Here is a 10,875-nt window from a genome sequence, read left to right as displayed (position 1 = left end):
AGGGACGCGGACTTATAAAAAATATTGGGGGGGCCCGGGAAAGCTCGTGAAATGTAAATAAGCTCATGAATATGCAAATAAGCTCATGAATATGCAAATAAAGTGGCGCCGCCCCCTCGTGAGCAAATAGGGGAGAGCGTGCTGCGCCTATTAATCAGCTCCGGAACAGCTGATATGCGGGAAACGTGGGGCTAGCTGGAGAAGAGAGGGCGAGCCCCCTCCGCTCCGGCCCTAAACCGCTGAAACCGCCAGGAGGAAGGAAATTCCCCCCGGCAGTGCCTTGGCCGTGGCGGTGGTGCTGCGAAGCAGCGAGGCAGGAGCCCCCGCCCCCGGGGATTCCCTAATCTCGCGGGGGACGGCCGGGGCTCTCCGACTAGGGCCCGTGGCTGGCTGGCTGGCTGGCGAGGGCGCAGGTGGGGAGGAGGCGGGGGGCGGCGGCGGCGCTCTGCTGGAAGGGCGCCTGAGATTATTGGGGGGGCTGAGCCCCCCAAAAAAATTTTTTGAGGGGGCTCGAGCCCCCTCAGGCCCCATGGAGTCGGCGCCTATGCAAATGTCCTGGAAATTCTGAACTCTCTAAAGCAGGGGTGCCCAAACTTTTTCCAAAGAGTCAGATTTGATGAAGTGAACATGCATGAGGGCTGACCAAAGTTCTTGAGCTTTTTTAGGGTTGAGGTTGTTGAGCTTTTAGGATTTCCCCCCGGGACATATATTGCCACTGGGGCCTGTTTAAATCAACCGGTAGGCTAGATTAGGCCCCTGAAATGCTCTAAAGGAAGATAGGAAGGATAGACAATGGAGGAGCAAAATATATCAATGAACAAGGCTGCAATTCTGAGCACGTTTAAAGGTAAAGGGACCCCTGACCATTAGGTCCAGTCGTGGACAAGTCTGGGGTTGCGGCGCTCATCTCACTTTATTGGCCGAAGGAGCCGGCATACAGCTTCTGGGTCATGTGGCCAGCATGACTAAGCCGCTTCTGGTGAACCAGAGCAGCGCACAGAAACGCCGTTTACCTTCCCACCAGAGCGGTACCTATTTATCTACTTGCACTTTGACGTGCTTTCGAACTGCTAGGTTGGCAGGAGCAGGGACCGAGCAACAGGAGCTCACCCCATCACGGGGATTCAAACCACCAACCTTCTGATCAGCAAGTCCTAGCTCTGTGGTTTAACCCACAGCGCCACCCACGTCCCCTGAGTATGTTTACCTCGTAGTAAACCAGACCCCATCAGTGTATATGTAAAGTTAGGATCCCCCCCCCAGTGTTCATCACCGTACACACTGTTCCCATTGAACTACATTAACCGTTTTGCACAGTTTGGAGAGTTCAGATCCAATCAGCGCCCTCTTCGCTTCTTCCTCACCTACTGTTCTCAAGCAGAGTGAACTTAAAAAAAAAAAAAACATTTAGAGGATGTGGTCAGGGCCCCTTTCTTATGAATCCTGGAACTGCTTGCTAGCAGCTGTCTTTCATGACGTGGCCTAAAGGGAGGAGGATGTGGCAACTGAGCAGAAGCTAAGCATGTCTGGATCTCACCAGGGTCTGGGTGAGAGGCTGTATGGGAACTTTCTGCCTGCCACCTTTGAGATCCACGTTGGAAGAGATGCAGCAAGATATAAGCGTATCAAATTAATAAGCAAAACACCTTGACTGCAAGGAGCCAGAGCACCTGTACTAAGTACTCTGCTGATAAAGTAGATGAACTACTTGCTCACAAATAATTCCATATTTCTTAAATTGGGGGCCTAACAATAAATTAGACAAGCACTGCCCCTTCTGAGTTTCAGACACCTAGTCAAAACTGCTCTATTTCAGGAGGTCTGTGAAACCTAAACGTTTTACACGTTTTAAAGAAGGATTTTCAGTTCTTGAGGTTTTAAATTTTGGAGGTTTATGTTTTTAAATTTTGTATGTTGTAAGTTTTATTGTGAGACCTACATGATGAAAAACAAGATATCATTTTTCAAAAAATAATAAATATTCGGGGAAGCAAATTTCTGCATGTCCATTCTCAGCACACACAAGGTGGAGGGGGCTTTGGTCTTTCAAATTTCAGCAGTGCCCTGTGCAAGGCAAAAATTCAGCTCCCTCACCTCTCGCCTTCTGTTCTGCATGTGCACTATGCTATAGTTGTGATGGTCCGAGGCGCTGATGGGAGTTGTAGTCCAACAATATCTGAACGTCACTACATCAGCTACCTGTGCATTTGGACAAACAACTTGGCTAGGAATTTCAAGAAGACACAGACCTCTATGCTGGCTGTATTGTACACATCTGTGTCACAAGGTTACTAAGGCACTTTGGTGGTGCCCTGTGGTACCACACACATATACAGACCCGTTTGCCAGAATTTACTGCAGTTCCCTACTGAGGGTGGAAGAGCCAAGAGCTAATATCACCACATGAGGTTGACCCAGTGTCTCTGCCCATGCACAACTCTTGAGCTTGGTGGGCTTTTAGGTGTGTGGTTTAAAAATAAATAAATGAGGTGAGGTATTCTGTGGGAGGATATTTCCATTTTCTCTACAGCTGCAGGTTTAATATAGCATGGGAGAGAGGAAGTGTTTTTCTGTCATGCCACTATGCTAACACCAGCTGTTGCCACAGTAACGTCGACCTTAGCGCAACCAGCAGTGCTGACGTAGGGGGCAACCGTCTGCCAATTGCCTTTGGCAAAAGACCTCTGGGCCAAAAGGACTTCTGGGTAGTTGTTGCACCACCTCCATCTCAACAGGAACACCAGCGAGGGAAGTTCAGCATGGACCCAACCAGATGCAATTGGTTCTTAACATCTCTTTTCTTTCTTCTGGCATTGTCAGACAGATCTCTTTCCTCTTGCTTTTTTATTTCCCTGCTTCCTCTGCTAAGTCTTGCCTTTGAATTTCTAAGCCTGAGGGCAGGGCCTACATGACACGTCTTATTTTCATTTATACACAGTGTATGCCAGTGGCACTGTGTATTGCATTTTCATTGGTGTCGTCGAGACTTTTTTTTTTTGCGGGAAAAGAGACTAATAATTGTGATGTCCACTCCTGCTTTAACAACTATCCCCCTCTGTGTCACCAAAAGCAAAGCATATCCATGTTGCTTTAGAACAACTGCTTTTACCCAACTGAATATTTAATCATATAATTTTTAGTAGATTAAACTACTAAAGATTTCTTTAACTGGGTGACAGACTTATTGAAAACGTATTAGCCAAGGAGTGCATATCTCAAACTCAGTCAACAGGAAATTTAGGACATAAGCAATGTTACTATTGCCTGTCAATGTCAGTGAAGTCAGGGGCAGCGCTACCATGAGACAGTGTGGCAAATGTTGAGCGGCAAAGGGTGGACACAGTGTGTGCACCGCGACCTACCCTGTCCACCTAACTTAGCCAGCTGCCTTCAAGTACAGAAGACGGCGTCCCATTGCCACTGTTGAAGTAAGCTTCAGCTGCCAGTCCAGTCTGCTTCTGTATGTGAAATGGTGAGAATACATCACCTTGCCCTTAGCTTAGCAGTGAAATGCCCTGGGTGAAGTTTAAAGAGAAGATTATCAGCATCCCTGCAGCCATATGAACATACTTATTGGCAAATAAATACTAGAGCTGTGTGCAAAGCCCCCTGCATCCACCTATGGCCCACCCTGGGTCCCCCAATCAGGTTGGCCCACCCTGGGTCCACCTGGAAATCACCTGCCCTGAATCCGGTCCCAAATTAGCTTGGCGATGTTGCACCTCCCCCCCCCCCCACATAACTTCTGACCAAGAGCAGAGGGGTCAGTTCTCTGCGGGGAAGCACTCTGAACCATGCAGGATCAGTGCCTCTCTGCAACACCTTTTGTCAATCCTGTGTTAGGCTCCTTTGCAAGCGGCCAATTCTTCCCCGAATTAGACATTTTACAGCAAACTGGAGCTAAGCTCAGCAAAGAAATCACACCCCAGTCTCACTCGCCTGCTTCTGTGGCCTGCTTCATACATCGAAATGTTTGAAGCTTTTTGACGCGGTTGGTAAGACAAACAGGAAGTGGGTGTCAGAGATACATGGGAGGGTGCTTAAAATGGCTCCCTTGATCTCAGGCATGGTTTAACCACAATAGGGAGGATGTCTTCTACTTTCAGGCTTGAGATAATTTTTTTTCTTCACCCCAGAGTGTTAAGTTTGATATGATGCACATTTCTATATATTTCTGAAGCACAGTGAAAATCCCAACTGTTGTTTGACCAGACGCAAGAGTGGAACTTCTCTTCCTCCTCACAAAAGTGAATTTGTGCCTTGCTTTAGAAATACTGTTTTTACCCATTTGCAAATTTAATTCTTAGATTAATGGTATGGGGTTTAGCAGATTAATCTTTAATTGGATGACAGCCTTTCTGAAAATGTTATTAGCCTGCACAATGCATATTTGAAGCTCAGTTAACAGTCAATTTAAAATGTAAGCAATGTTACTATCATCTGTCAATGTTGGTTATTAAAGAAAAGAACAGCTTATCAGAATGGGCATGAACATCATGCTCAGCTCTCTTAAAAACTACTGTCTGTCTCCATCCTTAGGATCAAACAGAGAATATGCAATAAATAGCTTTTTAAAGATCTGTTTAATACACCCAAGAATAAGTGTGTAGAAAGGCATATATGTTCAACTTTTAGCATTCACTGCAATACTATAGTTGCTGTTTGGTTCCAAGACACAGCTCCCACTGCCCCCCACTGATAAAATTCCATTCACATAGCCTCACTCACTGTGTCAGTGAACAAAGTTTGGAAGTAATCATAGAGTGGATCTACACACAGGAAACACCGCCTCCCGCCACTATAAATAAGTCAGAAGTTAGATCGTTATAACAACAAACCCTATGGAAAAACGCATATAAAAATTTCCTGCTCTCTTGCACCATCTAGTGTTGCATGTTTATAGCGCATTCAAACAGTTGTTTCTTCACTAATGCAGCTGAGTCCATGTACTAACTGTACAAATAATCTGAGGAAACAAAGAAGTCAGATGGTGAACAGCAAATGAACAGTGGTTTAACTTCCTTACATGCCACGGTCAGATATAAACAAATGCATATATACACCATAAAGATTTATACTCCGTTTCTAAATTACAGCCTTGTCTCTCCTATGGCATTCATTGGTTGCCTTTGATGACATGACGTACAGCAGTGTTGGCTGCTCTTGAAAACCATGTAGCACCTCAATTCCTTGTTATGCCTGTGATTTGAGTGAGGGCTTGGCTGCCCCATGCAGTGGGAGTTGGAAGGATGCAAGAGCTGCATCAGTGCACCATAGTAACATTGCAGATAAGATTCATGACCACCAATTTCAGTTTAGGAGTCTGCTGAATTTCTGTGAGGTTCTATTTCTGACAAGGAAGTTTTGTCTGGGCAAGGGTGTGTCTGTAAAAAAAGAAAACCTTAGCTTCTGCTCTTGTACACATCTTTGTTTTTAGCAGCCCTTGTTGCCCAATTTGCTGCTGCACTGTCAGGTGGTGGGGTGTGGGGTATTATCAGGAACACAGTGGGTGGGTGACAGTGGCAGTGTAGAAACCTCAGGCTTTTGCACAGCTGGGATGGAGCTCACTGTACAAAGGTAAGAGTCGAAGGTTGCCTCCAGATCAGCAAATTCTGCCTTAAGAGGGGTGGGTGGGTGTGCCAAATCACAATACATCCAGTGCTAATATCCATACATACCCTGAAGAAAGCTGACCAGAGAAATTTCTTTCTGCAAGAACAATGCTCTAGCAAAGAATTTAGATATTCCCAAAGATGGATTAGATATCAGTAGAAATTGCCCTGGACCCTGCAAACACCTTCTGAGGCCCTTCTTCGTGTGCCTCCTCCACGAGAAGTCCGGAAGGTGGCAACACAAGAACGGGCCTTATCTGCGGTGGCCCCCCATTTGTGGAATGCTCTCCTCAGGGAGGCTCTTCTGGTGCCTTCATTACATATCTTCAGACACCAAGCAAAAATGTTTCTCTTCAACGAGGTGTTTGGCTGATTAACATTGTATTCTTTTAAAATGTGTTTGTGGGATCAGGAGGTTATTGGCTTGTTTTTGTTTTCTTGTGTATTTTGCATTTTTCTTTTGTGAACCACCCTGGAATCTTAGGGTGAAGGGCAGTATGTGAATAATATGATGATGAAGATGAAGATGAAGAAAATGATGTCAGTAAATACCGCTTGATTAAGCAGTCTCTTCTTACGTTCCTTTTTCTTTTTTAACATTCTCTAGTGGCCTCCGAGGGTAAGAAGTTTGAGAACCTCAGGAGTACCCTAATGTAGACATTGAAGGCCATTAGGAGGAATCAGCTTCTAAAAGTCACATGGATATTTCATTTAGGTGCAGCAGGTAATATTCTATCAATGGAATAAAATGATTTGATAAAATTGCATAGGTTTAATGATGTCACTGCTGGTAAGAAAACATTAACTGGTTTTGTAGAAAATGTGATTGTGATTCACTGGTTTATTAGGAAGCTGGTTGCCCTTTCTCCACGGAGCACATTATGTACCTTCAATGCTAGATTTGCTTTTACTGATTCTAGGTTTTAAAGGATTTCTTGATGTCCCAAAAATCAAGGGGTTTCTTTATCCCCTGCTTAACCTCAGGATAAAGAGGGCAACTCTAGCTTATTAACAAAGGAAATAAGAACTCCTTTTGAGAAAGAACTTTAAGGAATGCCATTATGACAGCCATTGTGAATTTGCTCACATATTGCTTAATCCTTTGTCAGTGGCGTAGCGTGGGGGGTGCAGGGGGGGCTCGGCCGCACCGGGCGCAACATCTGGGGGTTAGGGTGCGCAAATCCACGGGTTAGGGGGCGCAAATTACTTGCCTTGCCCCGGGTGCTGACAACCCACGCTACGCCACTGTCCTTTGTATTGATAACTGGAACTTGGACAATTTGCCCCAGTTTGTCTTATGATCTAGTAACAAGTGCATTGTGCCAATATTTGTTGATCAAAGGCTACCAGTGATACATCTGGACACACAGATTATATTTCTAATTTGTGGTGTATAGCATTTGGTGCTATGCTGACTACAACAGATTTTTCAGTTTAGATTAGAATGTAATTTGCAGCAATGTCTGATTGCAAAAAAAAATATGTTTTGATGCCAATAGGTGGCACTAGTAATAACAAAATTTGCTGTGGGAAAGTGGATTGGAGGCCTTTCTGTCTCTTACATGGAGAAATATGCTGAGTGTAAAAGCCATACCCTCTATCAGCCTACAGATAGTCTTACACAAAGGAAAATGGTTTTAACCTCTGCAAAACAGAGGCACTGCAAAGGCAGTACCGAACTGCACAGTGCTTTATAGGCTAATTGCTGTTGGCATCCGTCTGTCGTGGGAGACAATGGAGGTGTATGCCTTTGGGGGTGAAGTCAAACTGGTGCAAGGTTGCAGCACCTGCTGTGGCTGTAAAGACCAAAGTTTTGTTGCAGCTGTGGTTCTGCTGATGCCAGTGTAACACAGCATTTCTTCTCTGTGCTCCCCCCAGCTGTCATTCCTCCTCTGGTCACTGCTATGGATGCACAAACTGTCTGTCTGTCTCCAGGCATTGCAGTCGTCTGCAAGGGATTCCCACATAGCAGGGTTAATGTTGCTCGCTAAGGAGAACTGATGGGAAAAGACCACTTTCATAAGTTTCCTTGCTCACTTGGGGAAGAGCCATAGCTCAGTGGTAGAGTATCTGTTCTGCATGCTGAACGTCCTACCAGGTTCAAACCTTGGCATCTACACAGAGGACTGGGAATGCCCTAGAGAACTGTTGCCAGTTGACACTGTTGAGCTAGATGGACCAATGACTTGACTCCGTTTAAGACAGATTCCTAATTTCACATAGCATCTCATGATTTTCAGCTGAAGATAAATCTCGTGTGCCTTTTCCTGATGCATTTCAGTGGGAGGAACACATTCCTCCTGTTTCAGTTATTTTCAGTACCAATGGGTCTTCAGAGCCAACACATGGCTTCAGCTATTCACGAGCAGTCAAGTTTGTTTATATCCCATGGTGGATCTCAAGGCAGTGGACTTGAGGCTATATCGTGCCTAAACCTTGGCCAGACACAGATCAGATCAGCTTCAGCAAGGTTATTGCACTATGTGCCTTCCTCCTGACCACAACCTCCTCACTAGCATCTCCCTCTCCCAGACTTTATTCGTTTCAGTGATTGCACTCAGTCATGCAGACTTGCATTTGATGCTCCTATTCATCCAGGATTCATATGTCACGTGGCTTGCCGAGTGCCAGGCCGGAACTGTTTGTTCCTCTTCCCCTCCAAGTGCCCATTTGAGATGCTTTCACTGCTAGCATAATTGAAGGCTCTATAATTACTCTCTTGTCTCGTGGGCCCCACAGGGATTGTGGGCTGCCAAGGCAGTCCTTTGCGATGTAGTACCCAGCTGAGGACATAATCTTTTTGCCATGGCTGTGTGAGTCCCCTGTGCTACAAACGATAAGAAACGATATGGAATTCTGCAGCAAGGTAGCCCATATTCTGCAACGAGGAAAGCCAAATTCTGTGATACAAATAAATAATAGCTTGCTCTTTTGCACAATTTATTCATAGCTGTTCAAGGAGCGGCACTGAAGCAGGCTACACAGTAGGAGCCAATCTATTCTATGCAGTGATTGTCCACACAATACTGACCGTTTCACTGGGCCTCCATGCGAGAACTGTATTGTCCCTCCTTCACAAGGCTGTTGCGAAGCTTGATGCGACAGTCATGGTAAAGCATTATAAACGATATCCGTGGGGAGCAATAGAAAAACTCAAGTCTGGTCCAGCTATTCTCAGAATAACATATTCCTGGAGGACACTGCTAACATCTAGCCATAAGAGTAGGGCATTAAAAATAAGGGACATTGTGTCCAGCTCAAGAATGGTCCCAGGGAGGCATGGTGGGCAGTTGACAGAGCCCAACTGAGGAAGCCGTTTTAATGTGCTCATTAGCAGGAGTGGCTTGCCTGGGGCAGTAGAGCCACAGCAATAGCCTCCCAGCAGCAGCAGCAGCAGCAGCAGCAGCAGCAGCAGCAGCATCACTGTTACTTCCTAGGGGGGAATGAGAAAGTGATGAGCTTGGAGCTACATTGCCTTCTCCTCTTCCAGCAAATAGCAGTGGCATTGCTGCCAGGAGGCTGTTGCTGTGGCTCCATCCCACCGGGTGGAGTCGCTGTTGATGAGAAGTAATAATAAATTAATAATAAATTTTATTTATACCCCGCCCTCCCTGGCCAGAGCCGGGTTCAGGGTGGCTAACACCAGTAAAATTACAATAAAAACATAAGGGGGGGAAACCAATTTAAAATACAGGTTAAAATACAATTTAAAATGCAGCCTCATTTTAAAAGTAGGCCATAGATCAAAACCACAAGGGGAGGGAAACATAAGGGTCAGACTGAGTCCAAACCAAAGGCCAGGTGGAACAGCTCTGTCTTGCAGGCCCTGCGGAAAGATGTCAAGTCCCTCAGGGCCCTAGTCTCTTGTGACAGAGTGTTCCACCAAATTGGGGCCAGTACTGAAAAGGCCCTGGCCCTAGTTGAGAACACTCTAACCAGAGTGTTAAGCACTGTCAGGGGCATCTGCTGCCCAGGAATGGCTGCACCTTCCAGAGCAACTGAAGCTGGTGAAAGGCACCCATTTAAACCAACCATAGATGATGAAAACTGTTAAGTTGTGGGTGAACATGTCAGACGACACAGCAGTTCTTCAAACAGCTCTTGTTTATTCACAGGCCAGAACTGAACTGAACTGAAGGGTTCAGCCAGCCTGCTTATATAGAGCTCCACTAGAATGCAACAGTAACAATTTTCTGTAACTATCGAATCACTGAACGTCACTTTCGATCCCTTATTTGCATATGTGGACCTGAGTGAAAACTATCCACAATATCCCCCTGCTGGCCCAGGGTGAGAACTTCAGTACATAACAAAAACGTTTAAACCATAAAAACTTTTTAAGTAGCCAACCATAGACTTCACCAAAGGCAAGTAGAAATAACCAGTGTTGCCCAAATAAGCAGCCTTGTGAAACCAGAGGAGGAAGAGGCACTCGTCACCTCAATAAGAAGAATTCAGTAGTACAGCTTTGGGCCTGTGATAGCAAAGGTCCTACTCCTTGCTGGATAGCTCAGTCGGTAGAGCATGAGACTCTTAATCCCAGGGTTGTGGGATCAAACCCTACATTGGGTGAAAAATTCCTGCATTGAAAGGGGTTGGACTGGATGACCCTCGTGGCCCCTTCCAACTCTGCAATGCTATTATTCTATTATTCTGCCATACTATTATCCGGATGTTATATGGTGCAGGGCCTGATTTTCTGACCACAACAGGCACATGGGCTGCCAAAGAGATAGGCAGTTCCTTGAATATGTGGGTCGCAGAATACGTAGGGCTTCTCCCTACTTGGGGAGAAAGGATTTCCTTCTCATCATGACTGCTTTTATCAAGTAAAAGTCTGGCTCATTCTGTACCTTCACAGCTCATTTGACTCTCATGAACAGCCATAGCGATAATGAGTCACCTCCTCCCAGCTCATCTTTATGACAGTGATGGCAACTCTTGATTTAAGTATGTGAGCTGAGGGACCATCAGAAGCCACCGGGGCTTTGCTCCCATTTCCCAGTGCTGGAATTGAGCCAAACAGGAAGGTTAAAATAAAAGCAAGTAAAATTTAAAAGTGTGTACAGTATATGCTTTGCCCCTAGTAGAAAGGATGCCATATAAAACAGCAAGTTATTGTCTTATGTGGCTTTAGATGCTGGGCCAGTGAAGGAGATAGTGAAGGCTTCTCTATATATACACATCAACCCAGCAGTTTTTCTCTCTTAAAAAATATGCTGTTTGACTTTTGTACAATGTATGCTTCTTAAACTCCACAGAT

At 45.4% G+C, this 10,875-nt stretch overlaps 1 long non-coding RNA gene across 1 annotated transcript in view; it reads right to left on the bottom strand.

Moving 5' to 3' along the window:
- LOC309519347 overlaps positions 1 to 10,875 on the bottom strand; it is a 28,859-nt gene that overhangs the window by 8,393 nt on the left and 9,591 nt on the right. The gene's annotated exons all lie outside the window — the stretch shown is intronic.

Source organism: Podarcis vaucheri, assembly GCF_965113315.1.
Source record: "Podarcis vaucheri genome assembly, chromosome: 1".
NCBI lineage: Eukaryota > Metazoa > Chordata > Lepidosauria > Squamata > Lacertidae > Podarcis > Podarcis vaucheri.
This window is presented reverse-complemented; position numbering and strand designations above follow the sequence as displayed.